Genomic DNA, 13,234 nt, shown 5'->3' with positions numbered 1-13,234 from the left:
GCGCTCACAGTAGCGCCGCTGCCTTCTCAAACGGAACGCTACCGATCAGATACCAATGGCCTATCAGTATTAAAATCTCGGAAAACCCTTTTAACTCCTGGAAATCCTTTTTAAATCCTCATGCACTCTTTTTGTGCAGACCCATTGAGTTCAATAGGTCCATGGTCCTCATTTTGCGGACAAATTCTATCTTTTTGCAGGATGGATGTTTGGATGCGGAAAGCACATGGATGATCAGTCTGCTTTACGCACCCATATGTTCGTTCCTCAGAAAGATATAGCATGTCCATTGAAATTAGTGGATCTTTAAAGAATGCAAACGGTATCTGTATTTTGCGCATCCGTAATTCATTTGCATGAGGCTGAAAGGGGATGCCCCAACGTAACTTACTACCTGAACAGTGTTATACATAGAAAAGTAAGGGCCCCATAGCAAGAATCAAACCGGGCCCCCCCACAGGACAGAAGGGTTATTGCCTAAACCCCTTTCAATGACCCTAGGACCATTTTTCCACTGCCTCATTTGCTCAACGTGGTTCCTTTAGAGCAGGCATGCTCCACCTGCGGCCCTCCAGCTGTTGTAAAACTACAACTCCCACCATGCCCTTTTGTAGGCTGATAGCTGTAGGCTGTCCGGGAATGATGGGAGTTGTAGTTTTGCAACAGCTGGAGGGCCGCAGGTTGAGCATGCCTGCTTTAGAGGGTAGAGTCCTGACCAAGTCACCTCCAGTATAAGAGGCGATAATCCCAACTAAAACCTCATGCAGACGTCCGTGGAACACGGTCCGTGAGATACTGCACTGGCATTGCAGGAACGCACGGCGTCTTAGCAACCAATGACGCTGTACGCTCCACGGGCGTCTGCATGAGGCGTAAGACTGGGCCCCCTCTTGCCCTGAGGCCCATAGCAGTCGCACGGTCTGCCGCCATGGTAGTTACGCCCCTGTACCTGACCATAGGATGGTTGATCGGTGGAGGTCAGACTGCCACGAACCCCACTCATTATGAGAACAGGGATTGCTGACTCTTTCGATTGTAGGAAGTGACGGTCACGCATGAGACTGCTGGAGACTGCCCAGCGCTGTGCTCTGCTTACCATAGAGATGAATGGAGAGTGGCAGCATGCATGATCGCCGCTCTATTTACTCGCTGGACTTAGTAACGCCCCTGTTCTCATGATCGTAGGGGGGAGCTCAGCATTTGGACCGACTGATCAGATACTTACCATCTATACTGTGGGTAGTTATGATGAGAGAACCCTTTTAATACCTTCTCAGTGGCATACGGTGACATGGTTTCCTCCCAGCATGATGGGAGTGCTGCTTCTGTGTGTGAACCTGGACACCTGATCTCGTGGGACGGGAGCGGAGGAAGCCTCGCACAGGACGTATTGTGTTCATATGCAGATTGGTGAAGGTGAAGTCCTGCACAGGCCTGTACTTGTACCTTCTGAGGAAGACAATGGATGACTGCACGTCATTGTATGGGCTTCTCAGCATACACGCCCTGCTTAGCAAGCAAAATGGGGTCATTACACTACGTACAGTATGAAGTGTCTGTCCTTTCCCAGGAGGCCATCTCCGATCTTCCCATGCTGGGGGGTGTATTTGAAGGTGTGCTATATGTCCTCGCTATGGTGCAAGATCTGTTGTGATCTGGTGCACCACACCTGGACCCAAGGGGATGGTAGAAGAGGAGGCAGGTGGGCTGTCTCTTCCGATTTCCCCCCCAATAAACATGCATGCTCAGCCAAGCTTGCATGTTTTGTGAATGCAGAAGAGGGGAGAAAACTTCTGTCAGACACCTGGAGGCCGGCTTATTTCCCCAAAAACAGAAGGATTGGGCATATTGAAATCAGCTGCTTGAGAAGGAATCAGCGCTCTCAATAGCACAGCGCCATCCATTGTATAGTGGTTGTGCTTGGTATTGCAGCCCAGCCCCATTCACTTCGATGGAGCTGAGCTGCGCCTAGGCCATGTAACTGATGAACATGATGTCACATGGCCTAGGCCGCAAGGGTGGGCAACCTGTGGCACTCCAGCTGTTGTTAAGAAGCTGGGAGTTGTAGTTTCAGAACAGCTGGAGTGCTGCAGGTTGCCCACCCCTCGCCCTAGGGAAAGCTGAGAGAAGGATGAGGCGCTACTGAGAACCCTAGTGCCTTCTCAAACCGCTGATCAGCGGGGGTCCCGGGTGTCGGACCCCCACAGATCAGATACTGATGACCTATACGGAAGAGAGATCACAAGTTCAAAAATATCTGAAAGCCCTTTTAAAGAGACCAGTTGTGTATGGAGACTTTTTAGCAGTGCTGCAGGAGAAACCAAGAAAACTTATGAAAAGAAGTATCTCCGGACAAAGAGAACCAGCTCACTAGCGCCTCCTTTTAACAGTGGCTGCTTATGAGTCAAAGCCTGACTTTTTAACCAGCCTTGGAACATGACAAGTGAAAAGAGCCACGCCAAATATCCATCCTTCCTTGTCTGACTTTGCTATTTCCCCTTGTCATGTTCCAAGGTCCGTTAAAATGTCAGGCTCGTAACGCTGGTGAGATGCCCTTCTTTCCCTGTGGGGTGGGGGAGTGCCCTTCTTTCCCTGTGGGGTGGGGGAGTGCCCTTCTTTCCCTGTGGGGTGGGGGAGTGCCCTTCTTTCCCTGTGGGGTGGGGGAGTGCCCTTCTTTCCCTGTGGGGTGGGGGAGTGCCCTTCTTTCCCTGTGGGGTGGAGGAAGGCGCCCTTCTTTCCCTGTGGGGTGGGGGGGGCGCCCTTCTTTCCCTGTCAGGTTGGGGGGGGGGGCGCCCCTTCTTTCCCTGTCAGGTTGGGGGGGGGGCGCCCCTTCTTTCCCTGTCAGGTTGGGCGGGGGGGCGCCCCTTCTTTCCCTGTCCGGTTGGGGGGGCGGGCGCCCCTTCTTTCCCTGTCAGGTTGGGGGGGCGGGCGCCCCTTCTTTCCCTGTCAGGTTGGGGGGGGGGGGGCGCCCCTTCTTTCCCTGTCAGGTTGGGGGGGGGCGCCCCTTCTTTCCCTGTCAGGTTGGGGGGGGGGCGCCCCTTCTTTCCCTGTCAGGTTGGGGGGGGGGGGCGCCCCTTCTTTCCCTGTCAGGTAGGGGGGGGGTGCCCCTTCTTTCCCTGTCAGGTAGGGGGGGGGCGCCCCTTCTTTCCCTGTCAGGTAGGGGGGGGGCGCCCCTTCTTTCCCTGTCAGGTAGGGGGGGGGGGGGGCGCCCCTTCTTTCCCTGTCAGGTAGGGGGGGGGGGGGGGGCGCCCCTTCTTTCCCTGTCAGGTAGGGGGGGGCGCGCCCCTTCTTTCCCTGTGGGGTGGGGGGGCGCCCTTCTTTCCCTGTGGGGTGGGGGGGGGGCGCCCTTCTTTCCCTGTGGGGTTGGGGTGGGGGGGCGCCCTTCTTTCCCTGTCAGGTAGGGGGGGGGGGGCGCGCGCACCCTGGCTATAGTTTACAATAATAAAGCCCATCATTTTGGCTGAGGCAGAAACGCCCGCATGACAAACTGATATAAAATAGAGCGTAAATAAAGTACATTACTGGATTGGTCTCAGCGTGACGCATATATTTGCCCACCTCAAGATTATACTATTTATAGGATTTGTATTGAAGATTATAATTAGTAAAGAAAAATGGTTACGGTATCTTTCTGCACTGAAATGATCACTGCAATTCTCACGTATCGCCTGTGGGGGCAGCATAGCATTGCTGAGCAGTAGTCTGGGGGTCAGGAGGGTGCTGGGGACTTGGGGTTGTTTGGAGATTTATTTTCAGGCAGTTTTTCATGGGAAAGAATATGGAAATGAGCTCATATCCGCCAAACCAGAGACCCATGGGTAGACGGCACTGTTACAGGGCTCTAGCCCCTCGTCAGTTCAGAGCAGGGCATAATATTTTACCCATATTAGCCCCATCTTTACGCATACGTATGTCTGTTCTGCAAAAACATATCCTATGCAGACCATGAACTCATTGAAGTCGGTGGTTCCTCAAAAAAATAAAATAAAAACGGATGTAACACAGACGTCATCCCTATTTTATTGACCACAAAATACATACGGTTGTATACATGAGGCCTTCTAAGCCCCAAGCTGTTGGACATGATTATCCATACGTGAGGAACTTTTGAAGAAATCTGGTCTGCTTTTTCTCCAGATAATAGCGCCCCCACTTGTCCATGGCTGGAATCTGCTACTGCAGCTGATCCTCTTCAAGTAAATGGCAGCTTTCAGTGATCTCTGTTCTGTGAGTGCCCACACTGACAGGGCACTGCCCAGCTGTGTGTTTGCCTTCTCTGCAGCTATTTGTCCCGCTGGCATCATCATGACTGCAGTCTGTGCCAGGTGATGAAAGGTGGCATCTCCATTCTCTGCCCCTGAGCATTTCCTTTGTGACAATCCCAGCGTTACCCTGTGATTAACTGTTCTGTTGATTTCCGTCAGCGCCTCCATGATGGGAGTGATCGCAGAGACGTGCGCCAGTAGGCTATACGGGGGATGTGCTGCGCAAGAGCAAATATATAGCAGTTGCTGTGACTGACGGGTGTGAGTCGTTCTTTTTTGACCAGTACGTCCATGTTGTTTCTGTAGCGCCACCTAGTGTGGCTCCAGTGAAACCTATACATGAAATTCACATTGCAACGGGCATTGATTTTTATTAAGAACACAAGCCATCCCAACTTATCAGTTTGCCCCAAAGCCCTTTTCACACGGACTGAGGATCGGAGCAATTATCGGAGAAGAACATTCCAATAAGCATTTGTTCACAGTAATTGCCCTGTTTCTTGGCCTTAAAGGGGCACTGCTGTTATTTCAAGGGGGGTAACTATTAGATTGGTTGGGGTCTGATCGCAGGGACCCTCACCAGTCACGAGAATGGAAACCTGTAGTTTTTTTGGGGGGGAACCCGTTCTTGTGATCTGTAAGGGTCACAGTGCAGCAGTCCAACCCCACCAGACTGATATTTATCCCCTATCCTATGGATAGGGGAAACCATTAAATAACCGGAATACCACTTTAAGACAATAGCTTCAAAGGAGCTGGTAGCTGCAAGTGGGTCATGAAACTTGATTTATTGTGCAATTTTTTTTTTTCTTTCGTTTCTTCCCTTCCTCTTAAAGGTGTATTCCAATCTCAGAGATTATGGTATTCGACAGGATGTGCCATAAATGTCTAATAAATGTCCCCAACCCCCGCATGTTGACTGCCGCTTCCAGGCAGCGAAGGAATGGAGAGGTGGCAGTGCGCATGTCTTCGCTTCTATGCGAGGTAGATACAGCCGAATGAATGCAGCAATGCTCCTTCTTTTTAAAGGGGTTGTACACATTTGGGGTGTTTTCAGCACCCCTCCCTCCTTCGTAGACCTGCCAAGGGAAGGACACTTACCTGCTTCCTGCACTCTCCAGCCTCTGCTTAGGTCCCTGGTTGTAAACTCCTAGTTTGACAGCGCTATGGCCAGCGATTGGCTACAGCGGCATCAAAACAATAGATTACATCCAGGGACCCAAACGAAGCAGCACAGGAGCTGGGGGCCAGCATCAGGTAGCGGGTCTACTCTGGAAAAGGGGGCTTGCTACAACTCCTTTAAGTGCAGTTTGCGGTCATTGATGAGTGAGTAGAGATTTATTATTTAGATGGCTTTTGGCGCCAACATATTTTGCAGCGCTGTACACAGATCGTCATCAATCACGTCAGTCGAAATGAGCAAATCATCGATCAGATTCACCAATTATCAGAAATTCTGCAAAGTCTTAAAGGGGTTGTCTCATCTTAGACATTGAGTACATATTGCTAATATATGCCCCCACTGTCTTATAGGTGCGAGTCCCACCGCTAGGACCTGCATCTCTATCGGGAATGGAGCCCCTCAAGGTGGTGGCTGGAGGACTCTGCTCCGGCCACCACCGAGCGCTCTCCCCATAGAAGTGATTGGGAGCGCACCTCGCCTAACCGGCCACCGCTCCCATTCACTTCTATGGGCCGAGCCAGCGCTCTATTTTTGGCAGCCCTATAGAAAATGAATGGAGGGGCGGCTGTGCATGCGCAGTGCCCTCTACACCGCTTTCAGGGATCTGTTCTCGATATAGAGGTGGTACCTGCACCTATAAGACAATGGAGGCATATCTTAGTGATAAGCCCCCTCATTTTCCGAGATAAGACAACCCCTTTAAATCACAAAAATCGAATACTATTAGGGCTCTTTCACATGAGCGGATGCCATGCGCTTAATCCGCTGTGTGAAAGAGAGCCAAGCCCCGCTCCGGACAGCAGAGACACGGAGCAGTAACATGAGTGATAACGCTCTTTGCCTCTTTGTGATCTTTTTACTACAAAATCACAGTGAGGTAAAGTTGTCCCCGTGATTTTGTAGTAAAAAGATCACAGGGAGGCAAAGAGCGTTATCAATCATGTTACTGCTCCGTGTCTCTGCTGTCCGGAGCGGGGCTTGGCTCTCTCTCACGCAGCAGATTACCCGCACGGCATCCGCTCGTGTGAACGACCCCTTAGAGGTGAGGAAATCCCTCAAAATTCGACTTGGGTTTGATTCGTCTGGTCCGGTCGACAAATTCGACAATTCCATTGAAAATTCTGCAATTTGCTGAAAACTTTGTGCGACACTTTGATGGACTCGTTTTCTCTCATCTCTCACTTTTTGAAAAATCTCTAATTTTTTTATGTATTATTTTTTTTTCTCAATTCTATTCGGACGTAGCTTGAGTTTTTACACATTCGATTTGTATCAAATCAATTTGCGCGGTTGTAATCGTCTCATAATATCGGATATCTGGATTCGCTGTGAGGGGGTCTGTCCTGAGAATTTTCACCCCCCCCTCCCCCCGAATGCTTCCCCATTTCCAGGCATTAAATGAGCTCTTTTTCCCTCTCCCGGCAGGGTGGGGACAGTTCACGCTTTTGTGCCTCGGCTACCTGTGTAGCTTCTTTTTGGTTTGTTTTTAACTTGCAAATTTGTGGCTTCCATTAGCGATGGCCTTCAGGCAATCAGATCCAGCGGCAGGGGGTCAGCACTAGCCGCAGGTTCCCACAAGCCAGGGGTTGTCTAGTGTGACTAAATACCAACAGATAAAAAAGGAGGTAGGAGGTTCCACAACACGCCCCAAATGGCCGGTCTCATCTTCATCTGAGACTTGGTGATCCTCCCACATGCCTGGCAGCCGACACTTCCATCTATTGAGAGGAGGCTTCTCATTTGTGTGGCTGCCGGGGCTGAGCAGCATGTGGAAGAGGACGGCGAGGAGGGGAAGCGTGCGCCGGGCTACACAATGGGTGAGCTGCCTTCTCTGGGGGTCCCTGCACAGTCTGGAGGGCGGCGGAGACGTGTGCCGGGTGTTTTAGGCTCTCATTGAATGTATGGGACAATAAGACTGCTCTGCTGTGGGAGGAATCAGCAGCGTGGAGCAGAGTTAGGACCTTTGGCAAACTTCTCATTTAGCTGAACGGAGTTTGTCATAGGGCACTACTGTCACAGTGTTTCTGTAGCATGGCGTTATACCTGCTCAAAGCTATTGCAGCACACAAAAGGAACGGATAAAGGACGACTTCAGCTCTGCTACATCTGTTTGTCGGGGAAACGGTGTCGAATGTTTCGTTTGTCTGCAGGGTTTTCCTAGGAAAACACATGGCTGTGTCACCAGCTGAACTCTGCTGCATCTGTGGATGTTGAGGGAGGGATGAATGCTTTTTAACGGGGCACGATTCATAACCGAGCACTTTTTTTTATTTTTTTTATTTTTTTTGCAATATTTTATAGCGTTTTGGTCCTTGAGAGCAGATCTCGGAGCCTCTGATTGTTTCCTAGAAGACCCCTTTGAGACTGTGCATTGTGATTGCCAGCCTTTGTCACGCAGGTTTTGATCTTGTTCTGAGGTTTCCTATATACAGGTAGAGGCCGTTATCTTGTGCATCCTGCGGTATTGTAGAGATCGCCAGCAGCCGTCAGTGCCGCCAGTGATTACCGATTTGCAGGAAATGTTCAGTCGCTGTGTATTTTTATATTATAGGCGATCAGACTCTCCCCTTTATTTGGTAACAGTTACCCGTTATATTAATCCTACCGATCATCGCTCAGTGTGAACAGACATTGTTATGTGGCGCTGACATATACCATTTGGGATCGTTTGTTTGCCCGATCCGTCTCCTCCCCAACAGATGATGTCGGAGGAGAAACTGCTTGTGAACTCCCCATACACCCAGACTGCCCGCTGAAAATAGGTCTGCCCATAATTCACTAATTGGTGTAATGACTTTCACACTTAGGATAAATTTGGTTGAACCAAGCGACCATCTAATGTGTGCAGTTTGCAGTTTGATGAGCGGTTCTGCAGGAATCTGATAGCAGGTTTCTCCCCTCTAACCTTTTGACATACATGCACCCTCGGCCAAGCATGCATGTGTTTTGGAGAGTTGGCCATGAGCTAAAGAAGTGTTGGGCTGACAGCTATCTAACGCTACTTTCACACTTGCAGCAAAGTTAATCCGGGGTTCTCGAATAGTGGCACGTGCCCGCCTGACCCCATTGCCTATAATGGAATCTGGCCGCTCCTCAAGATAAATGCCAGGATTTGGGCAGACAAAAATTCCTGCATGCAACAGTATTTGTCTGGCCGAATCCGGCATTTATGCTGGGGAGCTGCCATGTCTCTACCAATGGGGTCTGGCACGATCAGGCTATGCCAGAGAACCCCGATGACTATTCTCTGCTGGAACAGCCTGACGGATTAGCTTTGCCAAAAATTTGAATTTAAGGTCCCGTTACACAGGACGATATTACAGCAGATTGTCGGGAAGGAAGCGTTCCTTCGCGACAATCTGCTGGTCGCTAGTGGAGGAGACCGTTGCGTTTACATGCTGTGATCTCCAGAGTATGGGGAACAGTGATCGCTACTGCCTTCGCTCTACACAAGCACCATCTGCTTTTGGGAAACGAGGATTTTTGTGTTTGCACAAACAATCCAATTACCCGATGAACGACGTAATCGGCAGTGCATTTACACCGCCAGATTGCTTGTTAGCGATCAATGGGATTCTCGGCCCGTGCAAAGGGCCCTTTAGCCTAGTGTGTATAGCCAGCTTTATTTCTGTAGGAATAGGTTCGCTGTGTGTTCTTTGCTTTGTCATTTGTGGTCTGTTTAGTCTCTGGATGCGTTACTGTTTAGATTGGCCAGATTGATTTTTGTAAGATTAGATAACGCGATGTACACACGGCGATCGCAGTCACGTGCTGTAAAATGTGGTGGGAATCTTATATTGGTAACGTCCCAAATTAGACTCTGTTAATGGAATTTAGTCTTTTTTTTTTGGGGGCGATCTTTTATACTTTTATTTTATTTTGTTTTTACTTTTTGTGGATTGTTGCATTTATGTTGCCGGGCGATGGGTTGGACATGAGATGCGCTGTGCCTTTTTTCTGATTACTCTGACCCTTTATAATCCTTGTAATAACTTCTAGTTGCATTTCCAGTTTTTACCTCCTTAGAGTATTGTGTTACAGGCCGGGTGGATTACTCATAGTATGACGCCTTGTCTTGTTGGAGGTGACCTCTGCCGGGGTCTCTGCAGCAGCTCTTCCTCTTGTAGTTCATCTTTGTTTAGAATTTTCCTCCCCATCCCCCTCATCGCTCTGCACAGGGTTTGTCTTCGGCTTGTAGGGTTTGACTCTTTTAACTACGGTATGAAGCCATGCACTGTGATAGAAAGGGGACCCGGTGTCCTCATGGCTTTTAAATAGTTTTTAATGTTTTATATTTTTTTTTAAATCTTATTACTTTTTAGGCCCTTTGTGTAGAGTGTTGGAGAAATTTTTGCAATAAAAAGTGACGTTTTCTTAATCCGGTATCTGTTAATAGAAATGCAATATAACGTGGAATTTCACAAGACTAGGGGCAAAAGACTGGGCTATTGAGATTTTTTTATCATTAAGGCTTCATGCGCACGGTCGTTTTCCGTATTTCTGTCCACAAACTGCTCTGCGTAGTATGGATACCTTCCGTGCTTTTCTCACTCTCATCAATAGAAAGGACTGTGCTCGTCTGCAATGCGGACAGGAATAGGACCTTCTATAATTTGCAAAGCGGCCACACGGATCCGCAAAAAAATATGGATTTATCATAAGGTCTCATGCACATGACCGTATGTTCTGTCCGCATCTGATCCGATTTTTTTTTTGTCCTATGTCCAATATGTGGCCCTGCGAAAAAGATAGAATGTGTCCCATACTTGTCCGTTTTGCGGACAAGGATAGAACGTTTCTACAGGAGTTGGAAAAGAAATGGCGGCATGCATTCGGCTGGTAACCGTGTTATTCAGATCTGCAATTTGTGGGCTGCAAAACGTATGAGGCCTCAAAATGTTCCGGTCTTGCGAATGTAGCCAACCATGCCATACGTTAGGGGCGCCTATACACTGGCAGAAGGTGTGTCGGTGTGGATTTTTACACGTGGGTTAGGATGAAAAATATTTGGTCAATTTTGATGAGGATTGAAATGAATGGAAACTTTCTGCTTCGGAAAAGCCAAAACACATACGGTAATTATTATGCAGTAGAATGATATTTTGCAGCGGAACCGCAGCAGTTTGAAGTTTTAATGCCGCATCTTTTCAGCTGAAAAGCCGCGAAAAAGTCCAACCTGTCAGATCATGATTACAGACAGTAGTTTGCTTTCGCAAAAAATTTGAGAAGATGCTTTCATGAAACCAACTTGTGTGTCCGGTCTCCTTATGAAAGCGTTACGGAGCCCCTACTTATACTTCTAATTGATTTGGCACCACACAAAGAAGACGAGAATCGCATGAATTGCGATAACACCGCACGGGAGGCGGCAGCTTATGGCCACAGTTGGGCCAAGAAGGGAAAAGTCGCTATATAATGCAGTTGCATCAACAGCGGTGCGCCGTCCCATTGAAAACAATGGGAAGCAGATTACGCACGGCTGATGGCAGCTTTTTGATGATAAATTCTGTATGCAAAAGGAGCAGGATGAACGGCTTCACAGTCGAACACCAAAGAAATCTAAAATGGACTAGGTACATTACAAATCTCCGACGGCTCTTTTGGTCCCGTGATATGGGCCCTCACAAAAAGTTGATTTCCCCCGGCTCTTTTGGTCCCGTGATATGGGCCCTCGCAAAAAGTCGATTTCCCACTCTAACCTGAAATTTCCAGAATGAAACTTTGAGATATTTGCTGTGATAACTTGTATCTTACTGTGATGTGTAGTTGTTTCCTGAGACTCTACAACCCAAAGGGGCAATAATGAAGCGCTCTATGGTGGGGACACCAGGTTCTTTCATTTGTGTACATGTTGCAATTTTGTAGAGACCATGTTGTTACCACTAGATAAAATACAAAAGGTCATCTTGGATGCATCGGTCTTGGAAAGCAAGGGTTATAACCCCTAGTTTCCACCATTTCCCCTGCCATGTAAACAAGGCATCATTGTTACTTGGTGTCGGTGGAATGCTGCAGCGCGTTACGGCAGTGTCACACGAACACAGTTGCCCGTGCAATAACATGAATGGAATGGTTGAGGGGAAATATCTGTCGTGTAATTGAAGTGACACGACACAGTCCTGTTGTTCAGGGTTTAAGGAGAACTTTTTTTCTGCATCTGCAACTTCTTTGTTGGCTGTTTGGTCCAGTGTTTGTGTTGCACAATTAGACGCCCGTAGACTCGGAAACAGTTGGGCTTATTTCAGGAGCCAGGTAGCCGAAGCGACTAGGAATTTGCTGCTTGTGCCTTTGGGTTTTCTATTGATGTCTATGGAATCTCTGCTTGGATACTGAAACCAAAAACAAAAAAATCATATCCAACCAAAAATTGTTTGAAGCTGGCCATAGACTTTACATGACCAAGATCCTTCATCAAGAGTGTAAGGGAGAAAAGTTTCCTCTGTCTGTTGCTGAAATTTCAGACCAGTGTCACGTCGGTGGCATCTTACCAGGGGTACACCACCAATGAGGCGAGGTGAGGCAAATGCCTCAGGCAGCACCAGGTAGGGGTAAGAAGGGAGCAGCGGAAGGGGGATTATCGGTTTCTGCAGTATAGTATTGGGAAGGTCAGTATGTGGCGCTGTATTACCCTGTATGTTTTGTAGCTCTGTATGTAATGTTTTTCAAGTATGCCTTTTAATAGTAGGGCTGGAGGGAAGGGGTTAGGTTAAGAAATTGGCATTGGGGGGGTGGTGGTGGGGGGCACCGTTTCATATTTCGCCTCAGGCAGCAGAAAGGCTAGGTGCATCTTAGGGCTCATGCACACGAACGTATTTTCTTTCCGTGTCTTTTTTCTTTTTTTGCGGACCGTAAGTGGAACCATTCACTTCAATGGGTCCACAAAAAAAAGAAAAACTGAAGTTGCTACGTGTGCTTTCCATTTCCTTTCCGCAAAATAATAGAACATGTCCTATTATTTTCCGCATTACGGACAAGGACAGTACTGTTCTATGGAGGACCAGCTGTTCCGTAAAATACGGAATGCACACGGATGTCATCTGTGTTTTTTGCGAACCGCAAAATACATATGGTCGTGTGCAAGAGGCCTTACCCAGCTAAACCAGTACCCTGCCCTTCACTGACCCACAAAACCGTTTTCTGTGAATAGGTTTCTTTTCCTAAGGCCTCATGCACACGACCGTATGTATTTTGCAGTCTGCAAAAAAACGGATCCGCAAAACATACAAATGACATCAGTGTGCATTCCGTATTTTGTGGAACAGAACAGCTGCCCCCTAATAGAACAGCCCTATCCTTGTCCGTAATGTGGACAATAATAGGATATGTTCTATTTTTTTGCGGAACGGAAATACAGACATACGGAAACGGAATGCAAACGGAGTACCTTCCGTTTTTTTTTTGTGTGGACCCATTGAAATAAATGGTTCCGTATACGGTCCGCAAAAACGTTTGTGTGCAAGAGGCCTAAGGGCTGCCCGTTGCCGTTTTGCGGACCACATTTGCGGATCCGCAATACATAAGCACCGTCCTGTGTGCATTCCGCATAACAGATGCGGACCCATTCACTTCAATGGGTCCGCAAATCCGGAGATGCGGAATGGAAGCACGCAACGGAACACTACAGAAGCACTACGGAGTGCTTTCTGGGGTTCCGTCCCGTGCCTCCGCACCGCAAAAAGGTAGAACATGCTCTATCTTTTTGCGAAACGGAGGGATTGCGGACCTATTCAAGTGAATGGGTCCATGATCCCCATGCTGCTGGGCCACGGTCGGTGCCCGTGCATTG

The 13,234-nt window shown here is 48.5% G+C and overlaps 1 protein-coding gene across 4 annotated transcripts in view; it reads left to right on the top strand.

Moving 5' to 3' along the window:
• Nucleotides 1-13,234, top strand: part of TIAM1 (TIAM Rac1 associated GEF 1) — a 323,389-nt gene that overhangs the window by 144,582 nt on the left and 165,573 nt on the right. Inside the window, exon 1 of one of the 4 annotated variants that reach the window (XM_040423179.1) lies at nt 7,154-7,265. The exons of the other annotated variants lie outside the window; for them this stretch is intronic. The gene's annotated coding sequence lies outside the window, so the exon portion shown is untranslated. Of the gene's footprint in view, nt 1-7,153; nt 7,266-13,234 lie in introns of those variants that run through there. 4 annotated transcript variants of the gene reach the window in all.

This window comes from Bufo bufo, chromosome 3, assembly GCF_905171765.1.
Source record: "Bufo bufo chromosome 3, aBufBuf1.1, whole genome shotgun sequence".
Taxonomy (NCBI): domain Eukaryota; kingdom Metazoa; phylum Chordata; class Amphibia; order Anura; family Bufonidae; genus Bufo; species Bufo bufo.
The sequence above is the reverse complement of the archived record's forward strand: the minus strand, read 5'-3'. Positions and strand labels throughout refer to the sequence as shown.